The sequence below is a fragment of the Ceratotherium simum genome, chromosome 13 (assembly GCF_057802395.1).
Source record: "Ceratotherium simum simum isolate JZ-2026a chromosome 13, ASM5780239v1, whole genome shotgun sequence".
NCBI lineage: Eukaryota > Metazoa > Chordata > Mammalia > Perissodactyla > Rhinocerotidae > Ceratotherium > Ceratotherium simum.
The window spans coordinates 24,474,070-24,492,488 of NC_141912.1; the positions used below are offsets into that span (position 1 = coordinate 24,474,070).

At 42.4% G+C, this 18,419-nt stretch overlaps 5 non-coding genes across 5 annotated transcripts; 3 read left to right on the forward strand and 2 right to left on the reverse strand.

Moving 5' to 3' along the window:
- Positions 1–1,764: 1,764 nt before the first annotated feature.
- On the forward strand, positions 1,765–1,837 carry TRNAR-UCG (transfer RNA arginine (anticodon UCG)). The gene has a single exon. It is a non-coding gene; the product is annotated as a tRNA-Arg (tRNA).
- Positions 1,838–5,609: 3,772 nt separating this feature from the next.
- Positions 5,610–5,691, forward strand: TRNAS-AGA (transfer RNA serine (anticodon AGA)). Its single transcript has one exon. It is a non-coding gene; the product is annotated as a tRNA-Ser (tRNA).
- A 340-nt stretch (positions 5,692–6,031) lies between these two features.
- On the forward strand, positions 6,032–6,104 carry TRNAR-ACG (transfer RNA arginine (anticodon ACG)). The gene has a single exon. It is a non-coding gene; the product is annotated as a tRNA-Arg (tRNA).
- Positions 6,105–7,642: 1,538 nt separating this feature from the next.
- TRNAM-CAU (transfer RNA methionine (anticodon CAU)) lies at positions 7,643–7,714 on the reverse strand. The gene has a single exon. It is a non-coding gene; the product is annotated as a tRNA-Met (tRNA).
- Positions 7,715–8,839: 1,125 nt separating this feature from the next.
- On the reverse strand, positions 8,840–8,911 carry TRNAW-CCA (transfer RNA tryptophan (anticodon CCA)). The gene has a single exon. It is a non-coding gene; the product is annotated as a tRNA-Trp (tRNA).
- Positions 8,912–18,419: the final 9,508 nt, after the last annotated feature.

An 18,419-nucleotide genomic window follows, 5' to 3' on the forward strand; every position in this document is an offset into this window, starting at 1 on the left:
AGATGTGATCATTTTTCTCTGCACTATCCATAGCTTCGCTAATACTTCGTTGAGAAAGATAAGGAATTGACCAGATGAAATATTAATCCCAAAACCCAAATGTTCCGTATGGGGAAACTCAGTGGTTTCTCACGTTCAGTCCTTCCACTTGTTGACATTTTCCTATTTTAAGAAAAACTGTGTACGTATTGGCTTTAGATTCGCAGTGAAACAGGAATAAGAATGGCTTTGAAGTTTGAAATACTACTTTTTCTATAAATTCACTAGACTTCTTCTTCTGAAACAGACTCCCAGCCTTGCACTGCCCTGCGGTGCCAGGCCTCGCCACCCCCTACCGCCCTCCTTTCTCAGTGCACGCCCCTCCGGATTCTCAATCTGGTGAAAGCCTAGCGTAAATGCGTGTCTTCCGGACACCCTCACTTCTCAGTCGAAATCCGTGAGCCTTCTGGTCTCTAACAGCGTACATGCGCCATTCCATTAACAACTCAAAGCAAATCGCTAGTATTTATTTACCCTCCTACCATTTTCTACTAGCCCTGTGCATGATCTTCCTCCAGCCCAGTGTTTCTCAAAAAGTGTTCCTTGGACCGGGAGCATCAGTATCAGCTGGGAACTTGTTAGCAATGCAAATCCTCCGCCACATCCCAGGACTACTGAATCAGAAACTGGGGGGAGGTCCCAGCAGTCTGTTTTAACAAGTCCTCCAGGGGATTGTGATGCAGGCACAAGTTTGAGAATCACTGCTCCAGCCCAGAGACCGGATACCTTCCTCTCTGAAGCAAATACACTTCCAGTCTTCTTCCGGGGTGGAGGAGGGGCAATGTATTAGTTTGCTAGGGCTGCTATAACAAAGTACCACAGATGCGGTGGCTTAAGCAACAAATTTATTTTCTCACAGTTCTGGAGGCTAGAAGTCTGAGATCAACCTGTCAGCAGGTTTGTAGATGGCCATCTTCTTTTCTTCACATGGTCTTTCCTCTGTGTGGCTGTGCCTTAATCTCTTTTTATAAGGACATCAGTCATATTGGACCAGGGCCCACCCATATGACCTCATTTTACTTTACCTCTTTGAAAGCCTTATCTATAAATACAGTCACGTTCTGAGCTTCAACATATGAAGTTGGGGGGACGACACAATTCAGCTCCATAACAGGCAGTTTCCAGGCGAAGCTACTGCTGAAAATTCCTGAACCTGGTATAGGGGATAAGGATGGAGATCGTGCGATGTACGATCTACTTGTTTAGAATTCAGCTTTCTCGTGTCTGGCAAATCAACTATCACTCTTCAATCGGCTTTCCAGATCACAAAATTTTGTTGCTGTTATCAACTCTCCAGAATCTTTTGTCCTATTTGAATTTACGTTTTAGAGTTGTTTTCAGTGGGATTTATGGAGTGCGCAAAAGTAAATTCTTGTGTTTAATCCACGATCTTCCCAGGGTACCTAAAGCAATCCGCTGACTTCTCCTTCAGCTCTCAGCTCAAGCGTTCCTGCCTGGCTCTGGCCTTTCTCCCCGATTCCCATCAAAAGACAAAGCCCTCTATTATTAGTTATTGTAGCATCACATTCCTCTCCTTGGTAGTTATCTCGGTTGTAACTTTACAGTAATTTTGACCATTAAGTTGTTTCCCCAACTAGACTGTAAGATTTTTGAGGTGTTAGAAATGTCTTGATTTACAATAATAATTTCACTATGTTCAAGTTATAGCTCTGAGATTGTTTTCTTTCAACAAATTTTCCACATGCAGTGCCCACTGTGTGGAAGGACCACGTGGCCTAATGGATAAGGCGTCTGACTTCGGATCAGAAGATTGAGGGTTCGAATCCCTTCGTGGTTGCTCTGGGGCTGCTCAATTTTTATCTACGTTGCCCAAGAATGTTCATTCTACCACTTAATGATTCTATTTTCTCGGTTAAAATAGGTAATCAGAAATCTCCTTTTCACCTTAATAGTTTCATCCTCCGTGTATTTCTCCCCCACACCCCTTCCTTTGTTTTCCTCTTTTTCCCCTCCAAGTGTTTCTCTCTCTCTGTCTCTCCGCAATATCACCACACTGTCCATTCGGATCAGCGCTACTCAAAATTTGGTCCGCGAACCAGCGGCAGCGCCTGGGAGCTTCTTAGAAATGCAAGCTTTCTCAGCCAGTCCGCCTTCCCTCTCGGAGCTGTCCTCGAACTACAAAATTAGAATCTTTAGGGGTGGGGCCTAGGAATCTGGGTTCCAACCAGCTATCCAAGTAAGTCCTATGCACACTCGAGTGTCAGAACTATTGTGGACCTGATAGGTTGCATAACGTCTCTCAAGCTCTTTCTGCCCACTCGACGATAGTGCAAACACCTCGGACAGAGCCTTTCACTATTTAACGTCAACCTACCTGCATTCCAAGATAGTTATAACAGGGAGAATGTGAAGCAGCCTAGGAAAGGCTAGGGGGCAGGGAAAGGCAGGAAAACTGTCAACAAGTTTGACAAAAGGACCCTCTAATAAATGTAGGACAATGGTAGAATTAGAAGACTCATCATCTGCAATCCCCGGAGAAATAATAAACTCAGGCAAAGAGTATTAACGATCTCAAAACCCTTAGGAAAGTTTTTGGGAAATAATATGTGCATGGTCTCAAAGTACCACCACTTTATCTTCCCTATCAGTAGGATATCCTGATAAGAGTCTCCTGATGTGAAGTACTGTATCAAGTACACAGTGTCAAGCCCAAAATTTTTAACCTGAATTTAATCTAACCAATGAAAGGGAGCTAATCAATTCTTTAGACTTAACTTCTAGTTTATTGAGTAGAGGAATAAATTAAAAGTCACGAGGAAACAGTGAGACAAATCAGAATGTGGAACACTCTGCAAGACGATTGGCTTAGTCTTTTAAAAAAGTCAATGTCAAAGCAACAACATCAACAAAAAGCTGGGAGACTTCTCTAAGGGGATTAAGGAAACGTTACAACCAAACGCAATGAATGAACTTTGATTGAATCTTGGTTAGAAAAACTGGATCCAAAAGACATATTAGAGAAATTTAAATAAGGAGTGGATAGTAGATATTTTTGTAAAGAATTGTTAGATTTCTTAGTTATGATACCAGTATTGTGGTTTTATAAGACGTGTTTAGGCGATACCTGTTGATGTATATAGGTGTGATGTGTCAGAATGTCTGCAAATGAATTTCGTATGATTCTGTAGAAAAGGTACATAAGACTAATCTGGCAAAATGTTAACAATTGTTGAATCTGGGTGGTGGGTATACAGGTAATTCCCTATTCTTTCAACTTTTTTGTATGTTTGAAATTTTTTGTAATAAAAGTTTGAATTTTTAAAAAAGCCTTGGCAGAGGCTGTCCTATTTAAACAAAGGCCCTGAAGGAAGAGCACAGGGCTCCAAGGAGACAAGGCAGAGGGCCAGCATGAAGAAACCAGCGCCATGTGAGGAATGGCAGATCCTTCCTTGCCTGAGGAGTCCCAGGATCCCTTGACAGAGTGGCCAGAAAGGGAACTGAGAAGTTTCGATAGATGCCCATGATAAGGGCCTCCTATGCCATTTGTGATCTTTCCTGTAGGTCATGGAGAACCTTTAAAGACTAAAGGAGGGAGGAGACACAATCAGATTTGCATTCTCCAAGGAACACACAGGTTAGTGCTGACATAGCCCTACCTACATAATCTGCCCTAAACTACATCTCTGGTGTTCTCTCTCATTGCTGTCCCTCCCAGTACCCCTTCAAAAATCAATATTCCAGCAAGACAGAGCTTTCTTCAGTTTCTCTCATATTCTATGAGGTTTAGGTCTAGAACACAATCCCTCTTTCCGATTTAGCTCACTCCCACACATCCTTTAGATCTGAGCTTAAATATGATTCATTCCACATATATTTATTGAGTACCCATTTACCCATTCAGAGATAACGAAGGTAGAACCGGAATCTTTCTTCATGAAGCTTGGAGTCTGATGAGTGACTCTCCAGGCAACCACCTAAGATGTTCACGATTGGGATCTACCACTTCTTCTATGGGCTACAATGGCACACTGGACCTCTCTTGTCATCCTAAATTGTAGATGTTCACTTCTGTAATTGTATACTCTAGAAATCTCTCAAAGGAGTGGCTATATTTTTCTTGCTCTCCGTTGAATGAGCAGCACCTAGCAAAGTGCTTGGCCTGTGATTGTGCTCAGAATAAAATTATTGAAAGAATGAAGAAATGAATGAATCAGTTCAGAGATGAGGGACTGGAGGCCAAAAGACTTCTATGAAGTTGTTGTGATAACTCCTATGAGAAACTTTAAGAACCTGATCTAAGAAAATGGGCCAGAGGCTTGGGAGGAAGAGCCAGATTTGAGAAATAATTAGGAGGTTGAACTGAAGGCTTGGTTAACCTATGGCCTGTAGGGAGAGAGTCAGGGAGAGGAAGAAGGATAAGAGGAGTTCTAAGTCTTTGGTGTTGGTATCTGGGTATTTTTCTTGTCAAAAAATTTGGGTTGTCGGAGGAGGTTCAAGTTTGGGGGGAAAGGATGGAGCATTCATTTTGGGATGTATTGCTTTTGAGATGCCCATGGACATACAAAAAGAAATAACTAGGACAGTGAGGGATTGTAATTAGTATTTTGGTGGTGAACATGATGTAATCTATGCAGAAATAGAAGTATAATGATGTACACCTGAAATTTTTACAATGTTATAAACCAATGTTACTGCAATAAACAAAAAATTCAAAAAAAAAAAACAAAAAGAAAGAAATAACTAGGACAGTTGTATATTCTGGAGCCCAGAAGAGAGATCTGGGTTGGAGATAATTTCTAATCCATTAGCACATAAGCAGTTGTTTATCAATCATGCCCTATCCCTCTGTTCATAGAATGGAAGTATTGATTACAGAATCCCCTACTTGCACTCTAATACACCTACACACACGCACATACAGATAAGATTGTGGGAACGGTTGTGTAGTTTCAGAAATGTGGAGATCCTAGGGCTCTGTTCTTGCTTTAGAGGTGGTCTTCACAAATATTTTTAAACCATTATCCACAGAGTATCAAATACAGTTGTTCTCCCACTTGTGAGAGAAGGCCCCACACAGTGAAGTGGACTTGATTCTCAGAAATATTTTCTACTTTCCTATTTCATTCAAAAATATTCTATCTGCTGCTTTAAAGTGTTTTGAGATTTACGAAGAAACAAGAGATAGGCTTCCCTGGGGAACATTTTGGTGGATCCCCATTCTTGAATTTAAAAGTGATGGTTACAACAGCAGCTGACATTTGTTGAGCTCTTACTGTATTCCAGGTGCTGGATTAGGTGTCTGAAGACAGAGGGTATCTGTAAAGAACATCGTTGTCAGATTATTTATTGAGGATAAATTTTCTACTCTGGCAAAAATATGAGGATTTTTAAAGTTATTGCAACATATCACTGATTTACTTTCCAAAAAAGACCCAAAGAACATTTCAGCTTACCCCATACTAGAGTTGAAGTTGGTTGATTCCTCTCCGGTTTTATTAATGGGACCTGGGATCCTTTGTCTTGCCCTCTCCTATTACTAAATCCTGAAGTAGCGTAGAGTAAATGATATATAGTAACATGGAGCATATTGAAAGGAGGCTCCAATATCTGTAGTCGTGGCCGAGTGGTTAAGGCGATGGACTAGAAATCCATTGGGGTCTCCCCGCGCAGGTTCGAATCCTGCCGACTACGGGATCTAGTTTTTACGCAGTCCGGTCTTGTATGCGCCGTCTAATTGACGTTCAGTTACAAGCTTCTTGTCAAAGTATTAAACATGTTCTCAGACTTTTTTACGAGTTACATCAATATGGAGTTCTCATGGACTACGAAGGAATCATATTGCATGAGTAAACTAAGACAAAGGAACCAGCAGACCTTTGTTTTCTTTCAATTCTGAAGTTTTTGGATTCGAGTCCTGGTGACCAGAAAAAAGGAAGTTGAAAGAAAAGATTTCACACATTCATATTTAGAGTAACAAAGTAATTAGACTACTTCATTTTTCTCAAGTTCAAGGCAAATGTTATTCGCAGTAGGGCCAGTGGCGCAATGGATAACGCGTCTGACTACGGATCAGAAGATTCCAGGTTCGACTCCTGGTTGGCTCGTTGTTTTGCTTACGTTCTTCGGAATTCCACAAATTTCCCTTTCCTAGGCCTGTGTATTATATACTTTTAAAAATATTTTTAATTTTGTTTTATAATATCATTTTACGCAAAATGACAGGTATGTTAATAACATAGGCTCCAGCTATAGTTTACCACTCTTCTTTTACACAAATTTTCTTTAAATCACATCGCTAAATTGATTGACCAATTCTCACACTAGATGATAAAAACTTAATAGGGGAAGACCTTTCAAATGCATCATTCTTTCAGAGTTAAGATTGGGAGTTTCACAAAGAGAAGATTTCTAGATAGCAATTTTTTCCCTTTCTCTCCCTGTCTCTCTCTTTTAAGATTTAATTTTTTTTAGAGCAGTGATAGGTTCACAGCAAAATTGAGAGGAAAGTACACACGCCTTCACATATGCAAAGCCTCCCCATTACCAACATCCACTACCATAGTGGTACATTTGTTACAATTGATGAACCTACATCGACATATTATAATCACCCAAAGTCCATAGTGCTTATTGCAGTTCACTCTTGGTGTTGTACATTCTATGGGTTTGGACAAACGCATAATGACATGTATCCATCACTATAGTATCATGCGGAGTATTTTCACTGCCTAAAAAATCTTCTGTGCTCTGCCTATTCATCCTTCCTCCTCTAACGAACTCCTGGCAACCACTGATCATTTTACCATCTGCATAGTTTCTCCTTTTCCAGAATGTCATATAGTTGGAATTATACAGTATGTAGCCTTTCAGATTGGCTGCTTTCACTTAGTAATATACATTTAAGGTTCTTCCATGTTTTTCCATGGTTTGGTAGCTCATTTCTTTTTAATGCTGAATAATATTCTGGTGTCTGGATGTACTACAGTTTATTTGTCCATTCATCCACTGCAAGGCATCTTGGTTGCTTCCAAGTTTTGGCAATTATGATTATTGTTGCTATAAACATCCGTGTGCAGGTTTTTGTGTCCATATAAGTTTCAGTTCCTTTGAGCAAATAACAAAGAGTGCAATGGCTGGATTCTGTGGTAAGAATATGTTTAGTTTTGTAAGAAACTGCCAAACTGTCTTCCAAATGGCTGTACCATTTTGCGTTCCCACCAGCAATGAATGCGAGTTCCTGTGACTCCACATCCTAGTCAGCATTTGATGCTGTCAATGTTCTGTATTTTGCACATGCTAATAGGTGTGTAGTGGAATCTCATTGCTGTTTTAATTTGCATTTTTCTCATGACATATGATGTAGAGCATCTTTTTATATGCTTAAAAAAATGGGCCAAAGACCTTAACAGACACCTCACCACAGAAAATATACAGATGGCAGATAGCAAATTTTGTTAGACTTTTATCCTTTTTACATACATATAATTTAAAGAATCAAACATTTCACAAGATTTGTAACAAAAACCAACAGCCTCTTCCCTGTCTCCACTCCCTGCCCCAAAGGTCCCCATGGCAACTTCACTAGCTTCCTCCTCATTTCTCAGTAGACCTCCTGGAGGGGAGAAAAGCAACACATAAACTCTAGCAGAGGATGGTTTCGATCCATCGACCTCTGGGTTATGGGCCCAGCACGCTTCCGCTGCGCCACTCTGCTACCGGGTATTATCACTTTTGGTTAGTATTCTGCTTGTCTCTGGTTTGCCTTTTTTTTTTTTTTTATCTGCAGAACTAAACATATTCTCTTTTTCCAGAGCAGTTATCTGTCTTTTGTAATGCGATGGCCATGAACCTGAACTAATTACTAAAAAAACGGTTAACAAGAAATGGAAAAAGATTATTTCGTATATACTCTTCCGGTGCACAAAGGCATGATTAGATATCAAGTCCCTTACTGAGTACAGTGTGCATGTGTACATTACATCTATAACGAAATTTGTGCTGATATCTCAAATCTCATGTTTTCAAGTCATTCTAAGCTATACAAAATAATAGACTCTGACGAAATAAATGTGCTTTCCGCTTCTTCCACGCTGTAATGTGATGGCTCATAATGTGTTGGGGGGGAGGGGTGGGGGGTTGGTCTTGAGCTCCAGGTAAGAAAAAAACACATATTCCTGCACATTTTTTTTTCACACAGAGTTTTAGGGGGTATATGGAACTTCTAGCCCAGAGGACTAACTTTCTCTGATGTAATGGTTCGTTCCCTGTAGTCTCAATTTGGCAAAAACAAACGAACAAAACCTGCGTTCAGATTTTCTGCCTCTGGAAGTGGACTGACTCCTTCTGTGATTTGCCGGCGGAGGGGAATCGCAGCGAGCCAAGGATGTGATTGCTGTGTAACCTCTCTGGCACGGAAAAGCTGACCCAGGTGTGAAGCAGATGAGTTTAGGTCACCCACTCGAACCAGACTAGTTGTCTGAGAAGATCTGCTAAGCTTCTGGAGGTTGGAGAGAGAGATGTGGATGAAGAGATGGATCTGTTGGCACAGAGGCGAGCGTGGAGAGAAGGCCGGGAGGGTTGGGGATATGGACGAATTGGTGAAGAGTGACATTCAGAATGTTTGCAACTGAAGAGAAAAACTTCTCTATAGGCCCAGAAACAAGCCCCCAAATACAATAACAATATTATATGTTACTATATATACCTGCCTATTTATTTATTTACTTCTCAAAGACAGTATAAGGATGGCATCCAAGGTCGGAGAAAGCAGGGAAGGGATCTTTTTCTTCGTCTACATTTCACTTCACAGACTAGTAACCCCGACAGGCACTAAAACAGTTGACCCCGACGTGATTTGAACACGCAACCTTCTGATCTGGAGTCAGACGCGCTACCGTTGCGCCACGAGGTCTCACGAAAGCCCTCGTTTTCTATACCTGTCAACCTGATCTATGGAATTAATTTTCTATACTCGGTGAAGACCACTCAGCTGAATACAAAATAACGCCTCCCTATCTCCTTCTGGATCAAAACTTCTACCCATCCAGTCCCTCCCTGATTGTCTCTGCCTCCGAATTGCTTCTATTTTCAGTTCTTTCTATTCTACTTCGTTCCTTTTCTTACCTATTTTTCTCCATATTTATAAAAAATAGACGTTTCGGAGGTTTTGTTGTTTTTGTCTTTTTGGAAATATAGACGTTCCGTTTAAGGTGGGTCGGTTCGGAGCGGAGCGGGTAGGGGAGGTAGCTAAGAGTAATAATGTGTCCTCCCCTCCACCCCGGGTCAGGGACGCTGACTACGGTGCGTTTTGAATTTGTTTCCAAAGCAGATTGTAGATTCTAACTAGTATTTCAGTGAAATGAATTCACGAGGGGCTGGCTGTTTTAAGTTGTGCCGCATCCCATCTTCGAGATAACTGCTTTCCCTGCATCCTCTGTTGTCCTTAGTTGACGGGAAACATGATTGATTTCATACTGCGAGAGTTGTTCAGAACCAGATCACTGGATCTGAAACTGCCCCTAAAAAGAGCAAGACATCTTTTCTTGCAGGAGCAAGTAAGTATTTCTGGCACCGTGGTTTGACGGGTTAAAGAGCCTCTCTAAGAAAGCGGAGACCCGGGTTTCGAATCTCAGCGGAGTTTTTTGGAGACCTGAAATCTACACGCAGACGGTGTCCCCAAATAGTGGAGAGGTCGCCTTGAACTCCTAGAAAAAGATATTCTGAAAAGTGATCCACTACTGTAAAACAGACGCACCTTTCTCTGAAAATTAAAGTTGCCCTCTCTTAATCTTGAAAAATCGGTCCAGAGCCCAGGTTTTGGGTTGGGAATTGTAAAGGACCATAAATATCGGATTGGAAGAGTGTGAGTCTGACTGCAGAATGTGGAGTATCCTTGGAGGTTATATGCGGGTATGGGCTTGTTAGCAAGAGAACATAGTCCCTCTGTGGGATCCGGGAAAGAGGTTAGGTGACCTGAGTGAGGGATGTGTTGGAAGCCAGCAGCATTGGGAGGTGAGATGAACTGGGCTTTCAGAAAATAAACGACCAAAGGTTTAGGAGGATCTGCAGCCGCTCAGAGAAAGGAATGAATCTATAGATGTGGTGCTGCCGGAGAACTCAGTGTGATCAGCTGTTGACTGAAAATTGAAATTTATACTTTCCTCACCTGTAAAATGGCCATAATAATAGTAGCACTTACCTTATAGGATTGGTGTGTTTATACATGTGATGTGCTCGAAAGGAGTTTACATATGCTTAGAATGATGCCTACCTGGCACACTGTGAGCTCTCAATAAATGTCAGTGTAATTACTATCACTATAAGGTTTGCTGGAATTCTTAAATGCCTTTGTCCACCTCACCAGAGTGGTTTGGCAGAGATTGTGGTAAAACTTACATTCGTCAATTGTTAGTTTCTTCCATAGAGTTTAGTGTTATAAAACAGAATGAAATGAATTAGTTTATTTCAGATATTAGAATTATTCTTTGATTTTTTTAATAAGGAAAACAATAAAAAAAAAATTAGTAAAAATGGCTGTCATCCCAGGTTGCAGCTACAATCAGAAAGGGCATCTGCAAAATAGGACTACAGATGAAACTGGAAATTAACATCAACTCAAATCGGTAACTGGAATTAAAAATTTGGTGAAACACTTTAACTCATGGAAATTTCTTTATTCATTTGTTTTAGTTGATGTTTAATGATAATTCACAGCACAGCTGATTTGTGTCTGGTTGTTTGTAATCAATTGTTGCTAATATTGAAGAGAGGCTGGGTAACATTTTAAAATTAGATTGTTATTCAGTCTTACTAATAAGTTCTTGGAGCACCTTGATGCTGAAGTTGCTTCTCTCAGTCCTTGCCTTGTTTCACAGCCTGTGTAGCCTTTTCTTTCCCAGAGCTGGAGAGCCATGATCCCAGGCCTTGTAGACTCAGTTTTGCTATTCCAATCTGAGGCTCAGGCAAGAGAGTTTTCAGGATCCCTCAAACCCTGCTCTTAGCACCAACTCACCCTTGTTCCTTATTTTGACCTTGGCCCACAGTTCTGATATCTGGCTTTGTCTTTGTGTCCATGTTCCTGTTTCTACCTAGTACCTATTTCAGAAACTTGTATCTAGTCCTGAAGATCTAAGGAATAAGCCCTTTGTTTTTTGCCAGGCCCCTCCGCAGACTGTTTCCTGCCCACCATTACCCACCTGCTGACGGATTCCTACGATATCAGTAGCTTGTCTGGGTCTCCAGAGGTCTTTGTTCCTGCCATACATCTCATTTCTGAGATCTTCACACTCTCTTTGACAAGACACACTGTCGAAATCTTTGTGGAGCTACCTCCTGACTGCTCACCTGAACACAGACACTTGTCTGCTACCACTTCCCCTGAGTAAAGTCTCCCCTCTCAGCTGGATTGCTCCTGATTCCTGCAGTGGGTCATCCTCAAGTCTGCTCAACCCTGGTAGGTACTCCAAGTTCCAGACTGCCTCTTGAATGCCAACATAAATTTGTGTGAGGGGTAAAAAAATATACGTCAAGTGTAATTATGTGTTTAAAACTTAATTAAAAGATTCACACCTGGGAACGGCCTGGTGGCCTAGCAGTTAAGTTCCCAAATTCCACTTTGGAGGTGCCCAGGGTTTGCGGGTTGGGATCCTGGGTTCGGACCCACTCACAGCTCATCAAGCCATTCTGAGGCGGCATCCCACATAGAAGAGATACCACTCTGCAACTATACTACATAACTATGTACTGGGGCTTTGGGGAGAAGAAAAAAAAGAAAAAGAGGAAGATTGGCAACAGATGTTATTGCAGGGCCAAACATCCTCAAAAAAAAAAAAAAAAAGATTCACACCACTTATTGATGGTTATTACTGAAAAGGAAAAAAGAAAATAACAGATTTTGGCAATATATGGGGAAATTGGAACCCTTATGTATTGCTGGTGGGAATGCAAAATGATGCAACTACTGTGGAAAACAGTATGGTGATTCCTCAAAAAATTAAACGTAAAATTACCATATGATCCAGCAATTCCACTTTTGGGTATTTACTCAAAATAATTGAAAGCAGGGACTCAGAAAAATATTGTATTTGTGATATTGTATCATATTGTATGATTCCACTGATATGAGTTACCTAGAATAGTCAAATTCAGAGACAGAATGTAGAATGGTGGTTACCAAAGGCTAAGGGGAGGGGAGAATAGGGAGTTTAAAGGGTAAAGAATTTCAGTTGAAGATGAAGAAGAACTTCTGGAGATGGACGGTGGTGATGGCTGCACAACAATGTAAATGCACTTAATGCCACTGAATTATACACTTAAAATGGTTAAAATGACAAATTGTATGTTTTGTATATTTCATCACAATAAAAAAATAGTTTAAAAAAACTAATTAAAAGACAAAGGCAGAGAGGAAGAAATAAGGAGGAACTGGAGGTTGGAAAAGGAGTCCACAGAGGTGCAACATGACAGCTTTCCACTTCCCTCTTACGATGCAGAAAAATGAAAACTTGTGGATGTGTTGTGTGTAAGGTTGGTGGGCCCACCTCGTATGTCTGTGATCTCATCTCTTCCTCCTCTTCCCCTCAGCACTCTGCCCCAGCCACAGTGGCTTCTGTAAGGGCAAAATTGTGAAATTTTCTTTGAGGAGGGAGGCAACACCCTCTTCACCCTTCCTTCCCTAGGGTGTCTCCTTAAGGACATAATATGCTCAGGCCTTGCCTTTTGATTTTACCATGCAAGGTCATGGGCTTTGAGGAGGGAGGCAACACCCTCTTCACCCTTCCTTCCCTAGGGTATCTCCTTAAGGACATAATATGCTCAGGCCTTGCCTTTGATTTTACCATGCAAGGTCATGGGCCTTCTGGCCTTGGCTGTAAACACATACTTCTGAAATTAACTCAGGAGTCTCTCCTGAGGTGTATAAAAAACACAAGTTGCATCCATTTGTCTCTTAAGGAAATAGAACTTTCACTGGATACGTTTTGCTGGATAAATTACTTTTACTGGATAAATTTGCATGAATTCTTTCCAGACTTTGTAATCCCTTTTGTGCTACCTCACACACGTGTAAATCTGAGCATGCTTAACTAAGTCATAAATTGTGTTCCCTCCTCTAACTGGTACAGAGGCATCTTTTGTTGGCAGGATTAGTCCATTTCCCCAGTACCTCCCTGATGCTCCTCAAACACATAAGGCCTGGTCCCACCTCAGGTCCTTTGCATTGCTGTTCCTCTGCCTGGACCTCTCTTTCATCAGATGTCTTCATGGTATGTCCCCGCACCTTTTAGGTCTTTGTCACTTTCCCTGTCCACTATTCACAAAATTGCATACCTCTGACTCTCCTTATCTCTTTTCCTTGCTTTAGTGTTCTCTGTAGTACTTTATATTTTTACTTTTATATTTATTTATTACCTTTTAAAAGTAACTAAAAGCTAAGGCACAGCCTCTTTAGAGGTCTCTCCAGGAGATCAGCTTGCCCTCCACACAGTATGTCCTCATTGATTAGCACACCCCCCACACCATCCACATTGTGTCTACTGCTCCCTGCTAAGAATAAACATCAGGAAGTTTACCCACAGGGATGGTGGCCTCTCTAAGAAATCAGACTCTCGGAGTTGACATGCGTCCCTTCTTTTGGTTGTGGACCCCCTGTGACACAATGGTCAAGTATTGTACTAGAGGCTGGGGATTAGTTTTCAGCATATGAACTTTTAGAGGGACACAAACATTCAGTCTAAATTACGTTTCTAGCCTCCCTTGCAATCAGATATTGTCATGTGGCTGAGATCTGGGAAATGGAATGTGAGAGGAATTGTAACTAGCCAGTTCACAACTTTGAAGCTTGATCCCGGAAAACCTCCCATGGGGTTCCTCTCTCTGTCTCTTTCTCTTTCTGTCTGTCAAATGCTGAGGATCCAGCAGAGGACCCCATGCCCTTAGACTCCGGGAGCACACGAGAGTCCCTCAGCAACCATGTGAAGACCAACCAGAAAATCTGCATGAGATGTTGCCTGAGAGAAAAAATAAACATTATTGAGTTGAAAAACTGAGATTTATGGGTTTCTGTGTTAGAGCAACTTGTATCATTAATACATCACTAATACAATAATGTTTTATTGTCCCTTTCTTATTAATCTCCCATGTTTTAGTGCTTAAACTCCAAATCTCATAATTATAGCATTCTTATAACACACCAAGTGATAAGGTAATGGGAGTCATTAGCACACACATGCTACACATATGGCAGAAAATACACGAATTTCTCCAAAATCCTAAAAATTATTACCTCATTAATAATGTATAGGGCCGGCCCTGTGGCTTGGTGGTTAAGTGCGTGCGCTGCGATGTTGGTGGCCCGGGTTCGGATCCCGGGTGTGCATCGAGGCACCACTTCTCCGTTCATCCTGAGGCCGAGTCCCGCATACAGCAACTAGAAGGATGTGCAGCTACGACATACAACTATCCACTGGGGCTTTGGGGGGAAAAAATAAAATAAATAAAATCTTTAAAAAAAAAAAAATAATGTATAATTATTCTGTAAACTAATTTAGGATTCCTCCTGCACTTTACTTTCTCACCCTAAAAGTCCAAGTTGAGAAGAAATATATAAATGGATAGTACTCTTCTGCAAGTGTAATACTACCCTAAAAATCCCATATTAATGTGGGCCTCATTTTAGGTATGACTTTATTTTAATTGACTTTCCAGTTTCTTCTCACGCTGATCAGAGCAGATACTTTTCTTAAGTGCCCCTCCATTTCCACATGTCATTCTCTAGGCAGTGATATGCTGGTAAATGTTTAATAACCAACTCTTCAGGGAAAAACACTATTTTGGTACGTAATGTTTACCAATTTCCATGGTATAAATTCTACCACCATAGTTTATTCAAGGTACAGATGTGAAGTCATTGAATGTTGAGCTGGGAAGAGATGTGAACGATTGGCTCCTGTGAACTAGTACAGCTGGTTTTAAAATACCGCTAAGGTCTAGTCTATCATCTTCTCAGCAGTAATGACAATAAGAAGCTAATATTTATTAAGCACTTACTATGCGCCAAAAAATATTTCTCTGAATTTTCAAATGCTGTTACATAATTATATTCAATCCTCACAATAAGTCTATGAGGTTGGTGTTGGAAACGTGAAAAAAAATCCACCCAATAGCTGGAAGATAAATGCTAGGACAATGGAATATAAACACTTTTTTGCAGTATTGACAATAACCAGACAAGGCTACTCTGTTACCTGTGATAGAACAAGTTGGAGACAAGATCACTCCATAGCTATGTCTGAAACAAGAAAAGATAAGGACACTCTGCAATCACAAAATTAAGTAAACACCTCCTTTTCCAGCTTAACAGAGGGACTGTGCTTTCTGACCCAAGACATCTCCAGCCCCACTTTACTTCTCCTTCTCTTACTGCACAAAGGGCACAATCTGCTCCCTGCAAGACAAAAGCCAATCGGCAAGAGGCAAGATGGTGGCAGAGAAAGGGCAGTTTATTACAGCTTGCTAGCAAGGGGGAAGATGGCCGACTAACATCCAAAAGAACCATCTTACAGAACAAAGACTAGAGGCCAGTTATATAGGAGGCTGGTCTCTGGGTGGGAGAGGTATCTGATCTCAGGGTGGGGGCATCCCTCTGATCTCCAGGTGGAGGCAGATATTTAGTCTCAGGGTGGAGGCATCCATCTGTTCTTAGTTCCTGATAGTCTTTTGCTTTACTGGATATGCATCAGAGACCAGAGCAAAGCCCTATACCCTGTTCTTTCAGTTGTCATTGATGGTGGCTATCAGCACAGACTCTCTGCCCAGGGGTCATCACATTCCTAAGGAACTCAAAGGAACAAAGTTATTGACTTATTGCAGCTGGGAGGGGCCATAAAGTCCACAGAGCATGTCTGGGTTAGTTAATCAGAGGTCATTCAAAGTTACAGCAGGGTTTCTTTTCTACAATATGGCTTCCCTCATGTTAACCTTGTGTTGAGCCCGAATCACTTCCTCCTGGTAAAAATTACTGAGATACCCAGTCACTGAACTGCCCCACTTCCTGACAACACCCAGTTCAGAACTGATGTCTGATTTCCTTACACCCTCCTGAGAATAATAAGCTTCTACCAGCTCACTCTTAGCTAGATGCCCCATGGTTCTTCTAGTGGGCACTATTCCTTGCCACAGCAAGTTAAATAAACCTAACTCTGTATGACCACAAGTGTTTTCCTAGAGATCTTTGGTCAATGGACTTTAACAGTGTCAGTAGCCTCACTTTACAGTAGAGAAAATTAAAGTTTAAATGGAAGAGTCCTTAGGGAGTCTTTTCTCTGAGGTAGGATTTCATACAAGAGATTGGCTTACTGGCCTAAAGGAGCAGATAGTCGGGACTGAATTTAAAACACATTGTGCCAGAGAGCAAAATGAACTGGCTGCCGGGACAGGAACTCACAGGAGAGTAACCCAGAGATTAGCGACAGCAAGAAGCTGTTATCACTCCTAAAGACAGAGGGACTGTGGGAAGAGATGGCTTGAGAGCCCAGAGCAGGAGCTGGAACGGTGACAGTGGATGCCCCGGGGATGAGCAGCAGGAACTGGGATGCCAGAGGGAGGATCTCTAGTCAGAGAATGGTTGCAGCTGAGGCAGAAAATGCTACAGGGAGCAGAGAGGGAGGAGAAATACCATGCTTTCTGCCTTCCTCTTGCATGCCAGTCTTTTGTCAGTCTTCCCATTGGCTAACCCACAAGCCAGAGCGCAAGAGCGCTCTGGAAATGTAGTTCCTTGTGATGCGGAGCAGAGCAAGGGAAGGGTGAGGAATGAATCAGACAACAGGCCACTTGATTGACACAATACCCCTCTCAGCTATGATCAAAGTATTACATCTACAAAACAATTGTTTGAATAAATCTATAAATCAATCTTCTCATTAGAGATCGCCCTTTGGACCAATTCCTTCTAGCATTTTCGATGTGAGTTCCTATCCTGGTAGACAGTTCATGTTGCTCTCTCGGAAAATGTCTTTTAAATTCAGCCTAGACCATCTGCTAAGACAATAATCATAGAACAGTGCTTTTCAACCCGCAGGTTCTGGTCCATTAACGGATTGTGAAATCAATATATTGAATAGTGACCAACATTCAAAAAAAAAAAATCAAATAAAACAGAATGGAACTATAAGAGCATACAGCATACATAAATTTGAATGTATGTCCTGAATTATGACATAAAATGTATTTCTTATTGTTGTGGGTCACAGTGAAAAGAAAAAAAGAAGGTTTGAGATGACCTTAGAACAGAGATGTAGGAACTTAGCGGGCTCAGCTGTGTGAGGAAGGGCCTGAGGTGGAACCACAGGCTGGAAGGGAAGCTCCGCAGGTTTCCCGGGTCGCTCGCTGGGTGTGGACGTGGCTGAGGGGCAGAGAGGCCCGAGGACACCTCGCCAGGATGCGGAGGAAAGAAGCGGGGATGTGTGCGGTTCCAGGCTGAGAAACCAGAGCACAAGGATGTGGAGGCAGATGCTCGAGGGGACAGATGACAATGGAGAGCCTGTGACCCTTCCAGGACCCTGGACAAGACAGAGCTCTTCTCTTCATCCCAAACTGAGATACAATTGAGGAAACGGGGAGCCCCAAATTAACTGATGAAGTCCTGAATCGATTAAGACAAAGCCCACAACTTAGGTGTAGCCTGATTCACTAAGATCAAGGCCCTGCCATTACGCAGAAAAGGGGCTGGGGACTGAAATAAACCTCAGTTTATATACAAATAAAGGTACAAATTTAACTCCTGAATTTGCGGCCTACAGAATTCAAACCCATTCACCGGACCTTCTAATTCTGTTATAACGTTTTTGCGGGGGAAACCCACATCTGTGCACAGCCCTTGACTTCCTATTTAGAGGCCTCTCCTTTTATATCCCTTGAGAGGGAGAGACTGTCTCCTCAGCACACAGCGCAGTGACGCCCAGTGGCCACTAGGGGGCGGAGAAGCCTAAAGATTATCTTCTGAGAAGGAGGCGGAGGAGGCGGAGGAGGCGGAGGCGGAGGAGGCGGAGGAGGCGGAGGCGGAGGAGGCGGAGGAGGCGGAGGGAGAAGAGGAGGCGAAGGGAGAAGAGGAGGCGAAGAGAGAGGAGGAGGCGGAGGGAGAGGAGGAGGCGGAGGAGAGGAGAGGAGGAGGCGGAGGAGGGGAGGAGGAGGAGGGGAGGGGGCGGCGGGATGGGGAGGAGGGGGAACGGGGAAGAGGGGAGGGGAAGAAGGGGAGGGAAGAAGGGGATGGGGAAGAGGAGGAGGGGGAAGAGGGGAGGGAGAGAAGGAACAGGAGCGCGAAGGACAGGGGAGGGAAGAGGAGACAGGAGGAAGGAGGAGGAGACGGAGGGGGACAAGTGGGAGGAAAGGGGAAGAGGAGGGAGGAGAGGAAGGAGGGGGAGGAG